This window comes from Pteropus vampyrus, unplaced genomic scaffold (assembly GCF_000151845.1).
Source record: "Pteropus vampyrus isolate Shadow unplaced genomic scaffold, Pvam_2.0 Scaffold522, whole genome shotgun sequence".
Classification (NCBI taxonomy): Eukaryota; Metazoa; Chordata; class Mammalia; order Chiroptera; family Pteropodidae; genus Pteropus; species Pteropus vampyrus.
In genome coordinates, this window is record NW_011889303.1 from 648,222 (window position 1) to 659,420 (window position 11,199).

Consider the following 11,199-nt stretch of genomic DNA (forward strand, 5'->3'; position numbering starts at 1 on the left):
AAATCCATTGTGATTCCAGAGATTGCAAAATGATCGTTTTGGAAAATGTGTGATGGATGTTTCTGTTATCCATTAGCCTTTCTTTTATGTGAAGATATATCTCAAATATAAAATGCCAGTATATTTCTAAATGACAATTTTAATTTGTAACTTTCTAGAGTCACCAAATATATCATTTTCATGAAAATCTGTTGGATTCAAATTAAATATGTATATTTTAGGGTTAGAATACCCGGAGAATATAGTTTCACTTTTTCTCTTCGTTCATTTTAGGGAGTCTATGTTTAGAACATTTTTTTTCTATTAAGTTTCATATTTAAAGGGTATCACCTTATAAGTTGACATCATGTACTCAATGGAAATGCAATTGATGGTAGTACTGACAGTCTAGGTCACTTTCTCTGGAAGATTAAGCTTCTCTTATACAGGGTTACCTTAATTTTTGGAAGTAGTGATGCTAGAGTGTTGGAAAAGTTTCCTTCCCACTTAATCTAAGCTAGACAAAATTTGTTTCACATATTTGCCACCAGGAGACTCAATCTAGATAACAATGAAGGCAGACTGAAGGCTGAGCCACTGAGAGTTCCTATAAGTTTTTTCTACTACTGAAAGGTTTCTCTACGAAGATTTGTCTTTGAGTCTTTGCAGACAAGCTTTTGAATGGTAGGAAAAACTACTGCAAATTAGTGGTAGAAAGATCCGCTACAGCAGAGCCAATCTTTCTTTCAGCAAGCCAGTTGGTATTTCTAGGAAATAAAATTATGAATAAAGACACTCAGGCTGATGCAGGCATGGAATATACCTGCCATTGTTTATATCTCTCAAGAAAATGTTTATTGCCACTTTTGTCACTGCATTATTTTAGGTGTGTTGCGTAAGCCCTTCCTTTTTGCAACTCAAGTGCCTGACTTAAGCTTGAATGTGGAGGTATCCAGTTCAAAAATGGCTATATGAATAAACACATTACCAGCGGCTTGAGTACATAAAGAGCCAGGTGGCCCTCCACCCCCAGGATCCATAGATAACTGACCATTTGGACTGTTTGAATTTTCTTTTCCAGTACTTTAGATTCCTGCTCTTATGTTTTAAATTTACCAATAAAGAGTGAGCTCCCAAACTCTAGGCTCCCACGCTCAACTTTAATAAAAGATGCCTCTAGAGACAAAGAAGGAGGGTCAATTCAACAGAAAAATATAACTATTGTAAATATATATGCACTTAACATCAGAGCACCTAAACATATGAAACAAATATTGATAAATTTGAAAGGAGAATTTGACAGCAACATAATTATAGTAGATTTCAATACTGCAATTTCAATAGTGGCTAGAACACTCAGCCAGAAGATTGATAAAGAAGAAGTGGACTTGAACAGCACTATAAACCAAATGGACCTAACAGACAAATACAGGACTACTCACCTACCCACAACAGAATGACACTTGAAATAAATGATAGTAAGTACAGGAAAAAATCCCAAATACGTGAAAAATGAATAACACACTCTTAAAAACCACTGGATCACACATTTTATGAGGCCAATATTACTGATACCAAAACCTGATAAAGATAACACAAAAAAAGTAAACTACAGACCAATATCTCATGAACACAGATGCAAAAATCCTAAATAAGTTACTAGTGAACCAAATACAGAAACATATTAAAAAGATTGTACATCACAATCAAGTAGGCTTCATCCCAGAGGCACAGGGATGGTTCAACATATGCAAGTGAATTAATGTGTTACACCACATGAATTAAAAAATAAGAATCATATGATCATATCAATAGAAGCAGAAAAAGCCGTCGACAAGATACATTTATGATCAAAACACTTAACAAAATTGGTATAGAAGGAAAGTACCTTAACATAATAAAGGCCATCTATGACAAATCTCAGCCAACATTATACTTAATGGTGAAAAATTAAAAACTTTCCCTCTAAGATCAGGAACAAGGCAAGGCTGTCCACTATCGCCACTGTTATTCAACATAACATTGGAAGTCCTAGTGAGTGCAATCAGACAAGAGGAAGATATAAAAGGCATCCAAATAGGAAACAAGTCAAACTGTCACTGTTTGCAGATGACATGATTCTCTATATAGAACACCCTAAAAACTCCACAAGAACACTACTAGAAACAATAAGCAAATACAGTAAAGTCTGTGGATACAAAATTAATATTCAAAAATTCATAGCTTTTCTATACTCTAATGAAATGTCAGAAAAAGAAGTGGAAAAAATAATTCCTTTTGCAATTGCAACAAAAAGAATAAAATAGCTAGGAATAAATTTTACAAAACATGTGAAGGACCTATATAACGAAAACTACAAGACCCTATTAAAAGAAATCAAAGAAGGTAGAAAGAATTGGAAAGATATTCTGTGTTCTTGGATTAGAAGTATCAACATAGTTAAAATGACCATATGACCTAAAGCATTATACAGATTTAATGCTATCTCCATTAAAATCTCATAGGCATTTTTTAAAGAAATAGAACAAGAAATCACCAGATTTGTATGGAAGCACAAAAGACCCCGAAATGCCAAAGCCATCCTGAGAAAAAAGAGTGAAGCCGGAGGCATCACTCTGCCTGACTTCAAATTATACTACAAAGCGACAGTGATCAAAACGGCATGGTATTAGCAGCAAAATAGACACACAGACCAGTAGAACAGAACTGTGAGTCTAGAAGTAAACCCATATTTATATGGGCAGATAATTTTCAACAAAAATGCCAGAAACATACAGTGGAGAAAGGAAAGCCTCTTCAATAAATGGTGCTCGGAAAACTGGAAAGCCACCTAAAAAGACTGAAACTAGACTATTGTCTATCACCATACACCAAAATTAACTGAAAATGGATTAAGGACCTGAATATAAGACCTGAAACAATAAAATGCGTAGAAGAAAACATAGGAACTAAGCTCAAAGACCTTGGACTTAAAGAGGATTTTATGAATTTGACCTCAAAAGCAAGAGAAGTAAAAGCAAAAATAAATGAATGGGACTACATCAAACTAAAAAGCTTCTGCTCAGCAAAAGAAATCATCAACAAGGTAAAGACAGAACCATCCGAATGGGAAAATATATTTGGAAGCAAAACCTCCGATAAGGGCCTAATATCCAAAATATACAAAGAATCCATACGACTCAATAACTACAAAAAAAGAAATGATCCAATCACAAAATGGGCAGAGGAGATGAACAGACCCTTCTCTCTAGAGGACACAGAAATGGCCAACAGATATATAAAAAGATGCTCAACATTGCTAGCTATTAGGGACATGCAAATTAAAACCACAATGAAACCACAATTAAAACCATCTCACACCTGTTAGAATAGCTGTAATCAACAGGACAAGTAATATCAAATGTTTGAGAGGATGCAGAGAAAAGGGAACCCTCAGGCACTGCTGCTGGGTCTCCAAATTGGTACAGCCACTATAGAAAACAGTATGGAGGTTCTTCAGAAACCTGAGAATTGATCTACCGTATGATCCAGCAGTCCCTCTACTGAGTATTTACCTCAAAGACTTGAAAACCCATATCTGAAAAGATATTTGCTCACCGATGTTCACAGCAGCAGTATACACAGTGGCTAGGACATGGAAGCAACCGAAGTGGCCTATGATAGATGATTGGCTAAAGAAGCTGTTGTACAAATACATAATGGAATATTACTCGGCCATAAGAAGAGATGAAATACTTGCATTTGTGACAACATGGATGGACTTCAAGATAATTATGGTAAGTGAAATAAACCAGGCAGAAAAAGTTGAAAATCACATGACGTCACTTATAGGTGGGATATAAACCTGAAAGCAACAAATGAGCAGGACAAACAAACAGACTCATGGACATGGACTGTAGGCTAGTGGTTACCAGACGACTATAGACTAGTGGATACTAGTGGGATGGGGGAAGAGGGGGAGGTAGATGCTGTAAAATGGGTCAAATAAAGGATTTAAGGGGAGGGTGAAGTGGGTAAAGGGGATCAAAATACATGGTAGCTGAAGGAAACTGGACTTTGGGTGGTAAATATATTAGAAGGAATCAACAGAGTGGATGAAGCAGAGGATTGAATCACTGATATAGAGGACGGAGCAGTGGAAGGCAACCAATCAGAATGGCAAGAAATCCGAATATGTGATAATAATTTAGGAGCATATGGGACAAAGTTAAATGTAAAACAACAAACGTGTCATAGGGCTACCTGAAAGAAAAGAGAGAGAACAAGAAGTTAAAATATATTTGAAGAAATAATGATGGAAAACGTCCCTAATCTGGTGAGGGAAATAGACAAGTAACTCCAGGAACATCAGAGAGTACCAAAAAGATGAACCCAAAGATGCCCACACCGAGACACATCATAATTAAAATGCCAGACATTAAATACAAAGAATCTTAAGGACTGAAGTCAGGAGCTCGGTGGAGTGAGAGATGTCCCCAGATCTCTCCCCATGAAATAACAATAAACTGAATATCTAAAACTCAACAGAAAACATCTACAAAAAACCTACACACCAGCATGTCTGAGCGTATGATCTGCACGTAATAGTTACCACAGGTAATAACTGCGGAAGTCAAGCAGTAGACCCGGAGAAACAAAAGAGCTGCCTCTTGCACCCAGAGCTCCTTGCAGGAGGGCGTTAGGGGAGAGGTGCTGTGAGATCCCTGACAGCCCGCCCTGGGAAAGCTGTGAGCTCCATGCAGTGGCAGTGCCCAGGGACCAGGACAGAAAGCGGAGAAGTGGGGACGATAGAGAAACAGGGATGGCAGAGAAGCAATAACTGATCATTACCAGCCACATATGCAAAACATAGCCCGTTCTCCAACTTATGGTGTTCCTACCCCCATATCCTCCAAGACCAAACACCACAGAGTCCCAGAGGAATCTGATCAAACATTACCAAAACTGTCGCTAACACTGACAGGGAGCGAGACTGAGGGTAGCGTGCATGATTGAATATTTATATATATAAAAAAGGCATTATTAAGGCTTTATATAAAGCAAGTATGTAAGAGGCTGAGACGCCACCTACTGGAAATCAAAAGAAAAATGCCATCTCCGCAACAGGCTAAAGAGAGACCTCTGTATAATAAATCTTTCTGGAAAAGAAGCAGAATACACTTCCTTAATTCCCAGGCAGAGAAGTAGTCCATTGAACACCATGAACAATCAAGGTGATAAGGAAGCTCAGAAAGAAAGAGAAAAATCTTCAGAAAATAAACTTAAAGACATAGAAATATGTGACTTAAATGACAAAGAATTCAAGATGATGGTACTTCTGAAAAAAACCAATGAGATCCAAAATAATTCATATCAATAATTCCAGGAATTGAAAAACAACTAGATCAGCAGAATGAGTTCTTTAGCAAGGAGATGGAAACTCTTAAAAAGAACCAAATAGATCTTCTGGAGATGAAGAACACACTAAATGAGATGAAGAATGGTATAGCAAGTTTGGGAAATAGAGTCGGCCAAATGGAGGAAAGGATCAGTGATATCAAAGACAGAAAACTAGAAATAAATCAGAAGGAAAAGAGAGAATCCAAAGAATGGAAAATAATGAAAGGGAAATACAAGAACTAGCTGATACCATCAGGAAAGGAAACATAATAATAATGGGCATTATCCATGGGGAGGAATAGAAGCAGGGATCATGATGCATTTTCAGACAAATAGTGAATGAGAATATCCCAAATCTAAAGAATGAGCTGGAGTTTGGAATTCAGGAAGTCAACAGAACACCCCATTATCTCAACCCCAAAAGGCCTTCACCAAGACATATTATATTAAAATTATCAAAAATCAATGACAAAGATAGAATTCTCAGGGCAGCCTGAGAAAAGAAGATGGTAACCTATAAAGGAAAATGCATTAGATTATCGTCGGACTTCTGAGCAAAAACCTTAGAAGCCAGAAAGAAGTGGAATCAAACACTCAAACTATTAAATGGAAGGATACTGCAAAGCTGTCCTTTAAATATGAAGGAGAAATAAATACATTTCCAGACATACAAAACTTGAGGGGATTCTCCACTACGAGGCCAGCATTAGAGGAACTACTGAAAGGGGTCAGCTCACCTAAAACAAAATGGCAAAAAAACAAAAACAAAAACATAACTATGAGTAAGGAAACTAGCAGGCAGAGAGAAGCTGAGGAGTGCAATCCTTATTAAGAACAGGACATTATAAGCTTAAACGTTAAGAAGAGAATTGCTATGGCAAGATAGTTATGAAAGTTCAGCATGCATAGGGACAAATTGAGACAACAATAACTGAAAAAGGATTCAGAGATCCAAATTTGCAAAGAGGACTGTAGATATACAGCACATACAGAAGAATATGTTTGTGTGCGTGTGTGTGTGTGTGCAAAACTATCCTTTACATATTTGTAATGGTTATCACACGCGAAGATTCAGAACTGAATTATATCACATAAAATAAGAAGGACCAGAGGGAAAATCCAACCACAATAATAATAATAATAATAACAATAAACAGAAACACAAGGACAAGGAAGCAATGGAAGCACCGAGCTACCAGAAAGCAAAGCAAAAGATAAAATGGATATAAGAAGAATTCATATTTCAGTAATCATCCTAAATGAAAATGGACTAAACTCACCAATGAAAAGGCATAGAGTTACTGATGGGATCAGAAAACAAAACCCAACCATATTCTGCCTGCAGGAGACACATCTGATTTCCGAAGACATATATAGACTCAAAGTAAAAGGGTAGAAAATGATATTTCAAGCAAATGGCATTCAGAGGAAAGGGGAAGGAGAGTGGTAGTAGTATCCAACAAAATAGATTTCAAAATAAAAAAATTAAAAGAAGATACTGAGGGACACTTCTTAATGATAAAGAGAATCATACATCAAGGCACATAATATCTTATTAATATCTATGCTCCCAATCAGGGAGCCCCGAAATATATAAAGCAATTACTAACAGACTAAAGGGAGAAACAGACCAAAACACTGTCATAGTAGGAGACGTAAATACCCCATTGTCGGATATGGACACATCATCCAAACAGAAAATCAATAAGGAAATAATATCCGTAAATGACACCTTAGACCAATTGGACATAATTGACATTTACAGAACATTTTATCCCCAAACAGCTGCTTATATGTTCTTCACTAGTACACATGAAACATTCTCAAGGATTGACCACATACTGGAACACAGAGATAGCCTCAACAAATATAAAAGGGTTGAAATCATACCAACCATATTGTCTGATCATAATGGTTTGAAGCTGAAATCAACTGTAAAAAGAAAGCGGGAAGAACCACAAATACATGGAGATTAAACAACATGCTACTGAAGAATAGCTGGGTGAGAGAAGAAATAAAAAGTGAGATTAAGAGATACATTGAAACAAATGATAATGATACTACAACATATCAGCGGAACAGATGGCAAAAGCGGTTACAAGAGAAAAGTTCATCTCATTACAGGCCTATCTCCAAAAACAAGAACAAGCCCAAATAACCCTTTATCTAAAAAACTAGAAAAAGAAGAGATGAAGCCTAAAATTAGCAGAAGGAAAGAAATAATCGAAATTAGAGCAGAAATAAATGAAATTAAAAACAAACAGAAAAAATAAATGCAACAAAGAGCTGGTTCTTTGAGAAGGTTAATAAAATTGACAATGCCCTGTCTAGACTCACTAAAGAAAAAAGAGAAAGGACACAAACAAAATCAGGGATGAAAGAGAGGAAATTTTGACAGCCACTGAAGCAATACAAAGGATCATACAAGAATCCTATGAAAAAGTATTTAACTCAAAATTTGATAACTTCGAAGAAATGGACCAGGACTTAGAAAGATATAATCTTCCTAGACTGAATTATGAAGAACTGGAGAATCTAAATGGACTGATCAACAGTGTGGAAATTGAAACAATTATCAAAAACCTACCAAAAAGTATAAGTCCAGGACCAGATGACTTCACCAGGGAATTCTACCAAACATTCAGAAAAGACTGAATACCTGTTCTCCTCAAACTCTTCCAAAAATTTGAAGAAGAGTCATTTTATGAAGCCAATATTATTCTGATACCAAAACCCAATAAAGATGACACACAAAAAGAAAACTATAGATCAATATCTCTCATGAACAAAGATGCGAAAATTCTAAATAATACATTAGTGAATTGAATACAGCAACATAGTAAAAGGATTACACACCAGTGATCAAGTGGGCTTCATCCCAGGAGCACAGGGATGGGTTAACACACTCAAATCAGTTAATGCACTACACCAAGTAAATAAAGTAAAAACTAAGAATCATATGATCAATAGATGCAGAAAAAGCCTTCGACAAGATGCAGCATTCATTTATGATGAAAACACTTAACAAAATTGATATAGAAGGAAGTACCTTAACATAATGAAGGCCATATATAAAACAAACCCTCAGCCAACATTACAGTTAACGATGAAAAACTAAAAACCTTTCTTCTAAGATCGGTAACAAGATAAGGCTGTCCACTATCACTGTTGCTGTAAATGTAACATTAGAGGTCCTGTGGGTGCAGTCAGTCAAGAAAAAGACATAACGGCATACAAATAGGAAATGAAGAAATGAAACTCTCAGTTTTTGCAGGTGACATGATTCTCTATATAGGAAACCCTAAAGAGTCCACAAGAACTCTACTAGAAACAATAAGCAAATACAGTAGAGTTTCTGCATACAAAATCAATGATCAAAAATCCATAGCTTTAGTATACTTTAATAATAAGAAGTGGAAAAAAATAATTCCTTTTGCAATTGCAACAAAAAGAATAAAATACCTAGGAATAAATCTAACAAACCATGTGAAGGCCTTATATAATGAAAACTATAAGACCCTATTAAAAGAAATTGAAGAAGATACAAAGAAATGGGAAGATATTTCGTGTTCCTGGTTTGGAAGAACCAACATAGTTAACATGACCTTATTACCTAAAGCACTATGCAGATTTATTGCAATTCTCATCAAAATCCCATCAGCATTTTTTATAGAAATAGAACAAAAAATCATCAGTTTTGTATGGAAGCACAAAAGACCCTGAATCGCCAAGGACATCCTGAGTAAAAAGAACAAGGCTGGAGGCAACCCTGCCCAACTTGAAATTATACTACAAAGCGACAATAATCAAAACGGCTTGGTCTTGGCAGACAAGCAGACACACAGAGCAGCGGAACAGAATCGAGAGTCCAGAAGTAAACCCATGTTTATATGGGCCAATAATTTTCCATAAAAAAGCCAAGAACATACAGTGGAGAAGAGAAAGCTTCTTCAATAAATGGTGCTGGGAAAGCCACCTGCAAAAGAATGAAACTAGACTGTTGTCTATCGCCGCACACCAAAATTAATTCAAACTGGATTAAGGACCTGAATATAAAAACTGAAACAATAAAATGAGTAGAAGAAAACATAAGAAGTAAACTCATGGACATTGGACTTAAAGAGGATTTTATGAATTTAACCTCAAAAGCAAGAGAAGTAAAAGCAAAAGTAAATGAATGGGACTACACCAAACTAAAATGCTTCTACATAGCAAAAGAAACTGTCAACAAGGTGAAAGAGACAACCATCTGAATGGGAAAATATATTTGGAAGCAACGCCTCCAATAAGGGCGTAATATCCAAAATGTACAAAGAACGCATACGACTCGATAACAGCAAAAAAACAAATGATCTGATCAAAAAATGGGCAGAGGACATGAACAGACACGTCTTCCTGGAAGACATAGAAATAGCCAACAAATATATGTAAAGATGGTCAACATCGCTAGCTTTTAGGGAAATGCAAATTAAAACCACAATGAGATACCATCTCACACCTGTTAGAATAGCTGTACTGAACAGGACAAGTAATAACAAATGCTGGAGAGGATGTGGAGAAATCGGAACCCTCATACACTGCTCATGGGACTGCAAATCGGTACAGCCACTATGGAAAACAGTATGGAGGTTCCTCAAAAAACTAAGAATTGATCTACCTTATGCTCCAGCAATCCCCCTACTGGATATTTACCCCAAAGACTTGAAAACCCATATCCGAAAAAATATTTGCACACCGATGTTCATAGCAACATTATTCACGGTGGCCAAGACATAGAAGCAACTAAAGTATATTACAATAGATGATTGGCTAAAGAAGCTGTGGTGCATATAGTAGTCAGTCATAAGAATAGATGAAATTCTGCAATTTGCGACAACATGGATGAATCTTGAGGTAATCATACTAAGCGAAATAAGCCATACAGAAAAAGTTGAAAACCACGTGATATCACTTATAGGTGATATATAAACCTAAAGCAACAAATGGGACAAAGAAGCAGAGACTCATGGACATGGGCAATAGACTAGTGGTTACCAGAGGGGAGAGAAGAGGAGAGAGAATAGAAGTAGATGGGTTAAAGGGGTCAAATATGTGGTGACAGAAAGAAATCTAACTGTGAGTGATGAACACGCAATGCAATATGTGTGTGTGTGGGGGGGTGGGGTATATATATGTGTATATGTCTGTGTTTATATATATATGCCTTATTGTTGAATTGTAAACTGAAAACTTACTGAATTTTGTTAAGCAATGTCACAATAATGAAAAATATAAAGAGAGGGAGGGAGGGAGGAAGGGAGGGAGGGAGGAAGGGAGGAAGGGAGGAAGGAAGGAAGGAAGGAAGGAAGGAAGGAAGGAAAGAGAAAGAAAGGAAAGGAAAAGAGGAAAAAAGAAAGAAAGAAAAGAAAGAAAGACTCTTAAGGAAGAGAAGAGAAAAGCAGTTAGTTACCTGCAAGGGAGCACCCATATGACTGGCAGCTGTTTTCTTAAAGGAAACTTTGCAAGACAGAACGGCTTGACACAAAATAGTCAAATGTCGAAACCCCACGATGTACAACCAAGAATACTTTATCTAGCAAAGCTGTCATTTAGAGTCAAAGGTCAGATAAAGAGTTTCCCAGATAAGAAAAAAGATGAAGTAGTTCATCACCAACAAGCCAGTATTAAGGAACTGTTGGAGGGACTTTTTTAAGAAGAAAACTCATGGATCAGAAACAGGTGGTAATGGTAAAGTGAAGCAGAACAGGAAAAGGGAGGAAAGCAAATAAAGCTGAAATTTCAGGCAAATTCCTGGTTTTCCAATGACTATTATTTATATAGTAATAATATTGAAAAAATTAT